This window comes from Cicer arietinum, chromosome 3 (assembly GCF_000331145.2).
Source record: "Cicer arietinum cultivar CDC Frontier isolate Library 1 chromosome 3, Cicar.CDCFrontier_v2.0, whole genome shotgun sequence".
NCBI lineage: Eukaryota > Viridiplantae > Streptophyta > Magnoliopsida > Fabales > Fabaceae > Cicer > Cicer arietinum.
This window is the reverse complement of record NC_021162.2, coordinates 62,588,850-62,602,297: the sequence shown is the minus strand read 5'-3', so window position 1 is coordinate 62,602,297 and position 13,448 is coordinate 62,588,850.

The following is a 13,448-nucleotide window of genomic DNA, read 5'->3' as shown; positions in this document are numbered from 1 at the left end:
CTCTAGTCTTCGACTTGCTTCTTGACTTGCTACGAATTTTAGAGTTGTCGCGTCTATGGAAGTTTCTAGATTGACTTATTATCTGTGACTCTGTAACTAATGCGTCTGACTTTGAGGAAGAACCAATCAAACCACGTTCCTTTCTTAGAGCTTCTTCATTCAACATGCTATTTTTAACTGTTGACATTTTCAACCACTTGGAGCTAAATTGGTCAACGTCACAATAAGGACTTCCCATTTATCAGGCAAGGAACTCAACAATAACAACGCTCGCAACTCATCATCTAATTTAATTTCTGCAGTTGTCAACTGATTCACTGTATTCTGAAAAATACTCATATGCTCTGCCATTGAATCCTCATCTTTGTATTTCATATTCACCAGCTTTCGAATCAAGAATGCTTTATTTTTCACATTCTTTCGTTCATACAACTCTTTTAATTTTTCCCACATCTTGTTAGCATCTATCTCAGTTTCAACATGTGGATATACATTAAGATCCAACCACTGCCTGATCAATGTCGTTGTCTTTCTATTCATCTTCTTCCAATAAGATCATACAAATCTTTATTGTATAACATGTCTTCCATGAGAGTCTTCCAAAGTGTGTAATTAGAAGAGTTGAGTTTAATCATATTGGGACCTTTATTTTCCTCCACAATTTAAATGCACAAATCAACTCAACCGAGCTCTAGATACCATTATGTTGGGAAAAACCATAGATAATTAGTGATAACTATCTCAATATTGCGGAATATTTTTTCCCCCACCTGTGCAGATAAATGGCCAAACAGAAAATACAATTCCACAGAGCAAAAATAATTGGCAGAAAATTAAATATGAGACAAACACAATTTTAACGTGGAAAATCTCCCTCAATTTGATAGAATAAAAACCACATGACCTAGTCCAGTAAAAACTGCCACTATAATAATTAATTGGTACACCAGAGTCTTCTTAATAACAATAGTGAACATCAATCAACAATAACAACCTTCCACTAAAGTGGATATGCTAAAGTAACTCTCAGAGAAGATAAAACTACTCAAACTATATATTAAAGTAAGAAACTCAATGGTAAGAATAACATACTAAATTTGTAGATCAAACGGGGCAAGTTTGCTACATACCTGTTACCACCACCGAAACTAAACCCTTATTTTTCTTCTCTAGCAACCGTTCTCTTTTTTTTCATCACATCTAAAATAGGGATTTCAAATCGTTTTTATTTCCTTCACATGGGTCTAACCCAATAATACCTTTTTTCTTTCTTTCTTTTATTTCAATAATAATAATACTAATATTAATAAAACTAGTGGATTCCACTTGGAGAGTGAACCCACCCTATACAAAATTCTTGTATCGTAACAAAGTTCTTGTATCTACAAAATTGGAAACTTTTAAGTTAATATGAGGTGAGAGAAGAAACTCACATTGAAAATTTTGAGAAATTTTGAATTGAAATTGTAGGAGATACAGGCGAAAATCAACTCACTTGAATACTTTGAGTACAAAGTTACTCAAAACACTTTATCATTTGAAGTAGTTTTAAAATTATTTCTAAAATGATAACTAATAGATAAAAACTCTTAACATGTATTATTTTTAAATAAAGTGACTTTTTTAAAGAAAAAAAACTTTAATAAACGAACTCTTACTCTTTTATTTAAGTGTGTCTAAGTAAACGTTTGACTTTGTCATTAAAAAATTTGTAAAGTTTAAATTTGACTTGTTTATATATTTATTTTTTAATTATTCAAGTTTAAATTTTTATTTATTTCTGATGATTATTCACATTTTTATTATCTTAACTAAAATAAAATTTCAAAAATTAATTTTAATACTATCAAGTTTAAACAAATTTTATACATCTTTTGTTACAAAAAAGAAAAAGAAGCGAATGGAACAAAACAATATTTTACATACAAGACTAACATAAATGATAAACACTATAGTATATCCCTCATCAATTTATTAGTACATTATTTTTGTGACAGTATATATTGCGAGTCGGTAATGTCGAGTACATTATGCATGAACTCAACTCATTAATTTGTTAATCGAACATAAAACTAAATTAAGTTTGTTTATTATTTAATTAAATAAAAGAGTTGGACCCAATATTAAAAAGCCAAGTCCAAATAACTCATTTTGAAAAAGAGTTTGAAAATATATAGACTCTACATCCCCTTTTAAAAAGAGTTTGAAAAACAAAATATATAGCTCATTTTGGTAAAAATTAAAGAGTTAAATGTATTTTTATTCTCTATAAATATATTATATTTTATTGTAGCGTTTTTAATTTTTTCTTTAAATAATAATCTATCAAATATTTTCAATCAATAATTTTATTATTTGCTTTTATGTTAACTCATATATATCATTCAATTTTGAAGATACATTTATAACATTACAAAATAAATCCTACAAACATTTAAATTTTTTTGACAAAAGATAAATTAAATATGATTTTTTAAATACTAAAAACTTTAAGAAAAAGTAATATGTAATTCATCATTCGTTAATAAAAATTAAATGGTTATGTGAAAGATTATTATAATATTTTAAATATATAGGTAAAAAATTAACACGATACACACAAATTGATTTAAAAGCAATGATTAAAATTATTGACCGAAAATTATTTAAGACAATATTGTTTAAAAAAAATAGAAAAATTAAAAATAAAATAAAATATATTTATAAGGATTAAAAACTTAAATAATCTAAAATTAAATTATATATCTCTATATCACTTCAGATATACACTTCAAGTTGATTGGCATCCGATTCCTCAAATTTACTAATTTTTTTTTAATCAAATTTTAGCTTTTGATAGTGTAGAATACATATTGAATTTTTGTTTATATCTAAAGACGACGAAACAAACGCACATTACACTAAACAAATTAATTGGTAAAATAATCATTCTAAGACATGAAAACTTTTTTTTTTTTATAATAAAAAAACTGGCATACAAATGGAACTCTCGAGTTTCAATCCAAAACAAAATATTTAATTTACCCATGTCAAAATATTGCTAGTACGGAAAGTTCTTGAAGCACATACCCTACTCAATTGAGGTGGCATAGCAAATATTAGAAAGAAAAAAAGTGATTGATTATCCTTTGCATGTATCTTTTTTCGTATTATTGTCAAACTAAGCCGAGTCTTTTTCATGTGGAGTGTCCTTTTTTGAACCTAATATTCGAGTTTAATTTTTATTGTAAAAGCTAGTTTCATGAAAGAAGGTGGATTCATTACCCCACACTCCATTTTGGAACCCATAGGACTAACCGTGTAATGAAACTTTCTTATAGAAACTTGTAATGTTTCATAAAAAATATGGTCCCCATAAACTTTCTCATAAAAACTTATTTAACAACTATTTTTATGTGAGAACTTTATGCTTTTAGCTTTTTCATTAAATACATTTATCAAATTTCAAACTTCCAGACTTATGTGTGTCATAGTTTCTAACCTTTGTATCTCTCTTTTAGTGTCAATCCAATGATCATGAAACTACGAGGCTTTACTTAAAAGGAGAGACTGTGAATTTAGGGGGCCAAAGGCATAACATGCATATAATTATTAATAAATTAAGAAGTTGGCGGTGACCATAGCCACATGGTGCCACCCCCTCAATATGCCATTGGGTAGGTTGATTAATCTATTTTATTTCAAAAATATAAAAATGCTAAAAAATTAAATTTCAAGAAAATATATAATGAAAAAATATATTCTATATAGTTTGGTATAAGGGTATATTAAACAAAATATATAATAACATTCTCATGAAAAAAACAAAATAATAACACCTTATCTTATATATTTTATTGATAATATAATATTTTATTTTTAAATTTAACTCAACTAACAAATATTAATATTATTAAGTTAAACCTCATATTTTGAATTTAAATTCAAAATTTTATAATTATATAAATTTTTAATGCTAATTACATCATTTCATTTATATAAAAAATAATTATATTTTTATCATACTCAATTGTATCTTGTTTATCTCTATCATAACTTAAACCATCAAATCACCTTAAAAAAATATTTTGGACAAAACCAATACAAATCAAATTCATTAATAATCGAATTCCAAATATACGTGGCAATTTCATCACCATTTTGAACAATGGCAATAAATGTAGTTACTCTTATGAGAATGTGAATCACTACATGTGTTCTTCACCTAGAAATCTTTACCAAAGAGTTGTAAAGATAAAAATGATAAAATGCTTCTAAAATTTAATATAATAGACCCGTATTCATATTGATCCTCTTGATTAAAATTTTTGTCATATGCAACGTTAATGGAATCCAACTTAAATAAAAAGCTATAGACCAACTTTTTTTAAAATAAATAGCTTAAATATTAAGCGCAATTCTCGCAAATTACTATCTTCGTCCAAAATAAATCCCCTTAAAATTTTTTACACACAAATTAAATACTAATAATAATAATAATAATAATAATAAGAATAAGAAATAATATTATTAATATAATAATAATAATAAATAATAAATAATATTAATAAATAATAAAATATATATAGGCCGGCCTGTCAGGCCTAATAGGTTTTTTTATAAGTCTGAGCCTAAAATAGGCTTTAAAAACAATTTGAGCCTATCCTTTTTATTAAATAGGCCAGACCAGGCCAGTTCATAAGTAGGTCAGGTCATAGGCCTAGTTTATTCTCATCCCTACTTGTGAGCTATACCCACAATATTTCTAGAACAATATAGAAATAAGAAACACCTTAAAACCTAATAAAAAAAATTACATCATATTTTCATTCAAAAACTTCGATTATATAGTATATTGAAATTTATATATCAAACTATTCAGGTCGAATATTTTTTTTTGTACTGGGTCGAAAGACGGGATGCGACCACCTGAAGTATTTTTTTTCTCGCATCCTTTTATTTATTTATTTATTTTGATAACAATGATTAATATTTAATTTTATAAATAAAAAATAATAATGTACGATATTATTTAATAATTTTTTTTTATTTTGCAGTCTATTACGGATAAACTAATTATTTTATTTTATTAACAATCCTCTCTAAAATTGGATGGAGTTGTTAATTTTGATATATTTTTTCTATTAAATGTATTTTGTTTGATTTTATTAATATAATTAAATATTATTATTATTAATTTTTATTTATTAAATAACAATCAATCATTTAATATAAAAATAAAATGCAATAGATGGTTGCATCTCTATATAACGTGAATAATTCGAATTTTAATTTCTGTTGAGAGAAATATCTACATTTGATATTTGACGCGTCTCAAGTATGATTATTTCTACTGTAGCAAAGTTGAAAATCTAGAAGAAAGAAAAAAAATTCAAGATTTAATTAAATAGACTTTTATCATCATAAATTTTTGTAAAATCAATTTTATAAGTCAAAAATAATTTGTATTAAAGATCTATTATAAAACTCAAAATAATTTTTATTATTCAAAAATCAAATTTGAAATTTCAACAAAAAATTAAAATTGTAAACTTTAGAATATATTATTTTGAATTGAAATTCAAATTTTTTTCAGAAATGGTATAGACAAATTAAATTTAAAAACAAATTATAGAGTTAAATAAGTTTTTAATCCCTCTAAAAATTTAACATTTGTTTTTTAGTCCCTATAATTTTTTTTATTTTTTTAGTCACTAAATATTTGTTGAAATTTTTACCACGTACCCAACATTTTAACAAAAATCCAATTTCATCCTTTTTTAAATAAAAAATAGTCAAATTTTATATTTTTTTTTATACTTGTTTATGTTCTTGAAAATTTGACAAAATATAATTCAGAACATAGAATTTAAATTATCTGGAAATATTTGAATTCCGAAATTTATTTTTTAAAATTTTCCTAAAAAACTCGAAAACAAAATTTCAAAACATAAATTGTAAATTTTTTAAAACACATTTATGTATGTATAGGAAATTTAAATTTTATAAACCATATTTTTGTACCGAAAAACTTGAAAAAGGTTTTCGGTTACACAAAATTCGAAGATTCTAAAATATATTTGTGTACACAAAGTTCAAATTTTTTGAAACACACATGTTCTAAAAAAATAAATTTAAGTTTTTTGGAACTCAAACTAAATTTAGCGGGATAGAAAAAAAATTAGTTTTTAAAAAAGATAAATAGATATTTTGTATAAAATGTAGGGTACATGGAAAAATTGCAAATTTTCCGTTTTCATTTTTCATCTTTACTTTTAAGTCATTACGTGTATTGTTAAAAAATTTAAGATTTTAACTCTTAAAATTATAATTTAATTTATCTTTTATGAAAAAACTCTAAACTTTTTGTATAGAAAACTTTTATAATCTTTGAAAATATACATGCAAAATATCATTTAATATTTTTTAAAAAAAAATATCCTTGAATCAACTTAAAAATAGAATAATTAAAAGAGAACATGTTTATGGACTAAAAAGTTATTATTTTTGTTAAAGGAATTAAAAAGAAATTAAATTTTGTAATATCTAAAAACTTAGTTAATCATAAATTATATATATATATATATTTATTATCATTAATTTAAATTATAAAATATCTTACATTCAATTACCAAGAATCCAAAATGTGGCAAAATGATTTATTATTATTATTATTATTATTATTATTATTATTATTATTATTATTATTATTATTATTATTTTGTCTATAGATAAAATGAAATAATTAAATTGCTATTAGAAATTCAACATAACTGTGATATCTCGAACAATATTAACATTATTGAGTTTAGTTATTACTTAATTAAAAACATATTATCTTAAATTTAATTACTTTGATGAATAATTTTTTGACACAATTTCCTTAATAAATATTGGCAAAGGATAAACATTGAAAATTTAATTTACGTCATTCATTAATAAAAGACTTAAAACATGCTTTCATATTCACAATTATTAATATTTGCCAACTCATAGAAGCTTGTGGTGTGTGGCAGTGGCAGTGACATCTTCATATCATCTATCTTTTTCATGACCAAAATTTTGTTTTAGTCACTAACCAAAACCAGTTCAAACACCTATCAATAGAGAAACAGGGGGGCCAATATATAGATTGACATCTGAATAATTCCTAACTTTATTCACGTATATGTTAGAATCTATCCATAGCTAAAAAAAGACATCTTTTTAGAAAAAGAAAATATCAACACATTAAATTTTAAGATAATTTTTTATTATTTAACGTATAAAAATTTGTATGATAGAAAGAGACATTGTATATAAGATATAAAGTTGAATAAAGATAGAATAAGATTGTAAAATGATAAATATTATTATATTTTGTGTTTGAAACACGCATGATAACCAACAAGATAACATTTTATTTTGTCATATATTTGGTACACACTCATAATATAATATAATAGATATTATATTTAAATAAAAAAATTATCATTGTGAACACTTATATATTAATTTTTTAAAAATTAATTTATTATATTTTAAATATCATAAATTAACTAAAAATACTATAAAAAAAATTAAATAAACGATGAAATGATTTAACATTTAAAACTATTCATTGACTCTATTAAATAAACAATTCAAATTCTTAAAAAATTATAAATAATCAAATAATTTTATTTTATTTATTAAATTATAAATAAAGATACTATATATATTATATATAAATCGCAAAAATACCATTGTTTACTATTCTATAAACAACAATGTATACGCAGTCAAAAATTCAATGAAAATGCAATGCTATTAATAAAAAGGATCTTCGGTGTTAGTGTAAACTCTAAATTCAACTCTTACCAATAAAAAAAATAAGATTCAACTCTTACCAATAAAAAAAATAAGATTGTTCTTATTTCTAAAAAAACTGATAATTGGATTCTCGTTTAAAAGTCTTGGCTAATAACCAATGAGTTGTGCATAAGATTTCATTAAAAAAAAACGAGGGAAGATCTTACATAAAGGCGTAGCCTCGATTCAACATCTATTACAACAACAAAAATGAAGAAGCAAAATTTTATTAGAATATTTGTTTTTAATTAAAATGAATAATAAATCTTTCAAAAATCATTTAGTCGATTTATTCCAGTATTTTAAAATCATTTAACCGATTTATTTTAGCGTTTCTCATTATATTTTTTTACAACATTTATGTTATTCATCCCAAACTAGAGGTGTCACGAGCACCTTCTAGCATGCAAGAATATTAAATATGTAAAATTAGTCACTTTAGTCAAATATTAATTACAAATTAGTTACCTTAATTATAAATTAGATGTTCTAACTTAGATATATAAATTTCATTATACCTATTATTGTAATCATTATTTTTATTTGATCAATAAAAAATTTATCTCTATTTTCTTCATTTTCATGCATAATATCAATATATTGTAAATTTGATTACAAATCTCGCAAAAAAAATGTAGCAATCTTTCCACCACATACAACCAAAAAGTTGAACTATTTTCCCCTAAATAAACCAAACGGAAAAATAAATAGAATTTTGTTTGGAAGAAGATGAAAGAAAAGGGATCGATTTTGTTGTCATCACCACGATTGTTGGTCGTGCGACCTTCTTTGTTGGCAGAGTTGTGTAAGAGGAGGAATTAGGGTTGGTGAGAGTGGTTTGTGTGTGAACAAAATTTCACGAGACTAATACATACACTCCATCATGCGAGTCGAGTGGCCGTTAATGGAAACCCACCATGAGAATTAATAATAATTGGTCTATGGCGGTTTGGATTGTTTTTTACCCATACCAATAAACTAATAAACTTGAAAGGTAGCTGCATATTCGGCTAAAAAAAGCTCTCAACCAGTGATTTTCTTGCCACAAATGACTACATGTTTATTTACGTCAGGGAAATAATTATGTCTATGAGTTATGAGTTATTTCCTACACCAAAGAGTGTTAAGTGGGACCATGAAAAATGTTTTTACTAACTAATAAAAAAATAAAGTATAAGTGTTTTAATGTAAAGATAAATTGTAAATAAAAGGTAGATTTTGATTGATTGGCGGTGGTTAATATGATAACTACATAGAGTATTATGAGCAAGTACTAAAAAAAATTATATAAGCAATGAAATAATTTTATATTTAAAAATATCACGAGTATTTAAATAATTTTATTTCATATGTTAGATACATCAAGTAAAAATAGGATATGAACAACTTCTATGATACCATGAAGAAAAAAAAGAGTCTACAGATACTATATTTATATATTATATATTAAAGGTCGATTAAATCAATAGTATTGATATATTTGTCTATTGATTTTAGTTTTCAATAATTATATAAATTATTTTAAAAACAAAAAAATCATAATAAATAAAAAAAATCTAAATATAAAACTTAAAATTTTTTATGGTGTTAAATCTATAACATAATCACATTGATTTATAAAATCTTATTATTCAACTATTAATCTATTAATTCAATAATATCATAACATATTATTTTTGCAAATGTATCATATAAATCTCTTATAATATATAATATTGAAGTTCCAAACAACCATTTCTTTTATAAATAAATTTAAGACGAGGGTATGGTACCTTATATTCAAAAATAAAGTAATTTTTCCCATATATAGTCATTACTTTATTGTACTAGTATATCTACACAACATGATTTAGTAAAGAAAATCGACCAAAAAATGATGTGACCTAAAAAAAACAAAATATGATGCGACTATAATTGTTAAAATCAAGCTCTCACTGTATTACCTTTCACACTTACGTGTGGAGTTCACAATACTCCATCTTAGTCATATATATAGCTTCATTACAGCTTACAAGTTTTTGTTTTTGACGTCTACAACTTACAAGTTACAACACACGAGTTAATATAAAGTTAAATCATTTATATTTGATAAATTATGGATTTTGAAAAGGTCTCTGTTGACACACTAACCTTTAAATTTGTTATAAATTATGACTAGTGAGCTTTTGGGAAGATGGTACGGTCACATTGTTAACCATTTACAATATAAGTCTTTTGGCAAAAAAACTTTCTCTTTTTTTTCTTTCTGATCATTTGTCCTTTAATATGTTTCAAAATTATCTTTTAAAAATATGTTATTAAAAAATGCTTAATAATCTTGTATGAACTTGCCAATCAAATATTTTTAACAACACATAAGCAGTTTTAAATTATAATTTTGTAAATATATTAAAGATAATGACTTCAATGAGAGAGAAAAATAAATAATAATTTTATAAACATTTTAAAAGATATAGAATAATTTTATATTATAAACATTTTAAAAAATCAAAACTTCTTAAAAAAAACTTATTTAGTTAAAGAGATTAAGCTACAAACCACATAAAAAGTATTTTAAACCTATCAAATCGGTCTAATTAAATAAATTTAAAAAATATTTTTTGTTATTACTATTATATTAAATTTTAATATGTATATTAGATATTAAACTTTTAATAATTTAAATATATTAATTTTCTGACATATTTAAATGTATTATAAAATATAATTAAAATATGATATTATATAAAGTCATATCTTTAAACTGTTAAAAATAAAAATGAAATATAAGTTTAACTAATACCAAGGGCCAAATATATGTGCAACCGAAAGGCCTACCCGGTTTTACTATTATTCATGTCTCCATCTTTATGTTTGGCAATTATAGCGATGCGGGCCTAGTTTTACTAATTTTTAGCTCTTATATTTGGACACAACACTGAATCATTATTTCATTTTTTTTCTATCACATCTAATCGTATTTGTTTTCTCTCTCTTAAGTTATGTGAATTTTTTTAAATAGTCTAAATATTATTTCGTGCTGCTCTAAAAGAATATAAATAGAAGTAAAATTAATAAATTAGTAAATTTTATTTAAAATTTAATATTTAAAATTTAAATTAAATATATTAATTTTTTCACTACTTTTATATATATTAGAGATAGGAGGAGGTAGTATTATATACTTTGGCAAGACAAATATGCATGTATGGAATAAGAAAAATGCACTCACGTAAAGTACAAGCATGAAAAAGAATCAAGTAGTACCCTATTTTCTTTTTTTTAGGTTAGCAAATCTGTACCTTTTCATATTTCATTATTTTATCAATTTTAAATCTTATATTAAAGTTATATATTTAACAATTAAAAAATATACTCAATCCTTCAAATTTGTCTTTTTTAAGTATTTCTCAGAAAAGTTATATATTTCATATTTCCATTATTCTTCAAATAATTATTAGTTATTTATCTGATGTAAGTATTTTTTAGTAAAATATAATCAACACACACAATGGTAAAATATAACCAACAATTGGAATAGTTAGAATTAATGAACAACAACCATGATAATATTAGCCAACAATACTAATACTAATATTAATCAATAAATCAATTATATATATATATATATATATATATATATATATATATATATTAATTAGTTGAACTTATTTAGTTAAAGAATTGGTTTTTCGATCAGTTTATTTGTTCACAAGTTCAACAAATTAGTTGTTGAGGTAAGTCTCAAATTATATTTACGAATTGAATTGGTTCATTATCAACGTTAATATGACGGTATGATATGGTTCTTACGCTTTTTTAACCACTCTATTGATTCCTCTCTTTATTACAACTTATCGTTGTTTTTTTTATTGTTCATCTATCTCTGATCTTTCAGTTTTTGTAAACACATAATGTTTGAATTTTTGTTGGATTTCAAAATTGTATATTTTAAATATATTTTTTTATAGCAATTTCAATTTAATATAAAAATTTGAATTATATACATACATATATATATATATATATATATATATATATATATATATATATATATTAACTATATTTTGTCTAGAAAAATTATAAGAAAGAAACCAAAACAAGATTCATATAGCATGGATGATGGTTAGTTAGTATTAGATACAGTTATTAAACCCCAAATCCCACATATAAAAAGAGATAAAGTTGAATAAGTTAACATCACCTTACGGTCTAGTTTTGTTTACCATATTGGTGAGTCTAACCATTTTATATCAAACCATAAAAAGATGATAAAATTGTGAATCCTTTTCACGTGGGGAAGAAAGGGATGCAAGTTTAGCAATCTGACCCATAATTTTGTTTACCTACGGTTGAAGAGGGAACTTGGTTATTACACTTTACACCATATATCGATTAAATATAGAAGTACATATGGTGAATGTAAGTCATGATAGAATCTCATAAATTTATTAATCAAAAAGTACTGTCAGAAAGAAGAAAAAAAATCTATCTAAAAAGTAGCAACAAAGTATTAAGTGAAGTAGTATCTTGATTAAAAAAAAAGTGAAGTTGTATCTTAAACACAAATCTATTTGAGTCAACTTGTACTCTAATTTCTATGAAAAGCGTAAACTGCTAAAAGATTGAGTAATAAAAAATCACGATAAGGAAAGACGCGTGTGTTCTTTCTAAAAATAGACTTATTAGCAACTTATTTCATTTTATTTCAGCAACTAAATTTTTTTAATTTGTTAGTAATTATGTTTTTTAAAGAACTTATTGATTTTTTAAAGCTGAAAATCTTAGTAGTAATAATAATTGTTGGTGCGTCAAAAATAATAATGATAATTGTTGGTTGGTAAAGCTGAAGGCTCTCTAAACACACTTTCCAAAGGAATGCACTGCATAAATCATGGCTGGGCCATGTTTGGTAACATCCCATGTGATGGTAACTTCTGTTTTCAAAAAATTGGAGACCACTGTGGTTGGCCCAAGCTTACGCACACACATGATGCTGTCTATTGTTCACAATTAAATTAAAATTAGTTCTAGGAAAACTGATTCATCTGATTAATGAAAAAATTTTGATTGTGTTTTAAGGTTTTGAGAAGTGTCCTTAAAAGACTGAATTTTTGTGACCGAAAAAGTATACTTTAATATCTGAAATCTAACGGTGACTTAAAATATGCATGTACATATGGTATCGATTATTGACTTATTTATGCGCAGTTAATATTAGTAATTTTTTAGTGCAATTCCTGTAAAAAAAATAAAATTGGTGCAATTATGTGAGTTTTTTACCGGTTCAATGATGTGACCTGTCCACTATATAGGAACAAAATGACTCAAAATATTTTTAAAATGATTGTCTTATTGGATAAAAAAATAGATACTGATACTATTTTGTGCATATCATGTACTATTTATTTTTTAAAAATAAATAAATTTTGTAAATAAATAAAATCACTTTTTTTATGAAATAAAATTACTATATATAGATTTGTAATATTAATTATTTTGAATATTTTATTAATTACTTTAAAAATATATATATATATATATATTATTAATTATTAAAATATACAATATTGACTACTTTAGAATAATTTTTAACCATTAAATTTTAGTACTCTAAAGTGGTTAGTGTCTTACATTTTAATTATTAATGAGATATATGT